The following is a 2127-nucleotide window of genomic DNA, read 5'->3' as shown; positions in this document are numbered from 1 at the left end:
TCCCGGCCAGCCACTGATCACTATAGATTAGCGTGCATTTTCTATAGTTTTGTATAAACGGAATCATACAGTATGTACTTTTTAAAATCGGGTTTCTTTCACGCACATTAAATTATTTTGAAGTCCACCCACGTTGTTGCATGGATCAATAGTTCGTTCTACTTTACTGCTGAGTAGCACTGCATTCTATGAACATACCAGCATTTATCCATTCACCTGCTGATGGACATTTGCACTGATTTTGACTTAGGCTGTTACATGCAAAGCTGCTATGAACATTCATGTGGAAGTCTTTATATGGACACTGACTTTCATTACCCTTAGGCAAATACCTATGAGAGGAATAACTGGATCATACAGTAGTGTGATTTAACTTTTTAAGGAACTTCCAAACCTTTTCCCATTTTTTTCCTACTAGCAGTGTGTGAGAATTCCAGCTCTTTCACATCCTCACCAACAACTGGAATAGTGAGTCATTTTAGCCTTTTTAATAAGTATGTAGCAGAACCTCATGGTGGTTTTAATTTGCTTTTTCCTAATGACTAACGATGCTGAGGATCTTTCCATTGTATACCCATCCACATGTCTTACCGGTGAACTATCTGTTCAATGCCTTTGCCCACTTAAAAAAAATAGAACCATAATGGAAAAGAATATATATTAAAAAAGAATGTATAACTGAGTCACTTTGCTGTACAGCAGAGACTGGCGCAATATTGTAAATCCACTATACTTCAATAAAAACATACTATTTAGGAAATGATAACTGAATCACTTTGTTGTACAGCAGGAATTAACACAGCATTATAAATCAACTATACTTCAATTTTTAAAGAAAGGTAGGAAATCCTGTCACAGGCTACAATAAGGATGAATCTTGAGGACATTATGCTAAGTGAAATGAGCCAGTCACAAAAGGACAAAGACTGTGTGATTCCACTAGTATGAGGTTCCTAGAGTAGTCACATTCACAGGGGCAGAAAGTAGAAGGGTGGGTGCCAGCAGGTGGGGGAGAAGAATGGGAAATAGTTGTTGAATGGATAGAGTTTCTGTTTTGAAAGACAAAATAGTTCTAGAGATCTGTTGTACAACAATGTGAATATACTTAACATTGTTGAATTGTACACTCAAAAATAAGGTGGTTAAAAAAAAGAAAAATATAAATCATGTGAAGTGTTAAGGTGTAAATAAATATTTTTAAAAATAAAAAATGGGTTCTTTTCTTTTCTTTTCTTTTGCGGTACACGGGCCTCTCACTGTTGTGGCCTCTCCTGTTGCGGAGCACAGACTCTGGACGCGCAGGCTCAGCGGCCATGGCTCACGGGCGCAGCAGCTCCGCGGCATGTGGGATCTTCCCAGACTGGGGCACGAACCCGTGTCCCCTGCATCGGCAGGCGGACGCTCAACCACTGCGCCACCAGGGAAGCCCTGTTATTTATTTTCTTATTCTTGAATTTTGAGACTTCTTTATATAATCCAAATTAAAGTCCTTTACCATATATATGATTTGCAAATATAGTCTCTCAAACTGTGGATTTTCCTTTATCCCCTTAAACATTATCTTTCAAAGTGCAGAAATTTACAGACTGTGCTTTTTGTGTTGCAGCTAAGAAAACTCTGCCTAACTCAAGATTTACAAAGATTTTTTTTCCCATTTTCTTCCAGAAGTTGTATAGTTTTTTTGTTTTTGTTTTTGTCTTACAGCTTTATTGGAGTATAATTGCTTTACAATGGTGTACTAGTTTCTGCTCTATAAAAAAGTGAATCAGTTATACAAATACATATGTTCCCATATCTCTTCCCTCTTGCGTCTCCCTCCATCCCACCCTCCCTATCCCACCCCTCTAGGTGGTCACAAACCACCGAGCTGATCTCCCTATGCTATGCGGCTGCTTCCCACTAGCTATCTATTTTACTTTTGGTAGTGTATATATGTCCATGCCACTCTCTCACTTTGTCACAGCTTACCCTTCCCCATCCCCATATCCTCAAGTCCATTCTCTAGTAGGTCTGTGTCTTTATTCCCGTCTTACCCCTAGGTTCTTCATGACATTTTTTTTCCTTAAATTCCATACATTTGTGTTAGCATGCGGTATTTGTCTTTCTCTTTCTGACTTACTTCACTCT

Source organism: Lipotes vexillifer, unplaced genomic scaffold (assembly GCF_000442215.2).
Source record: "Lipotes vexillifer unplaced genomic scaffold, Lipotes_vexillifer_v1.1 scaffold1284, whole genome shotgun sequence".
NCBI lineage: Eukaryota > Metazoa > Chordata > Mammalia > Artiodactyla > Lipotidae > Lipotes > Lipotes vexillifer.
This window is presented reverse-complemented; position numbering follows the sequence as displayed.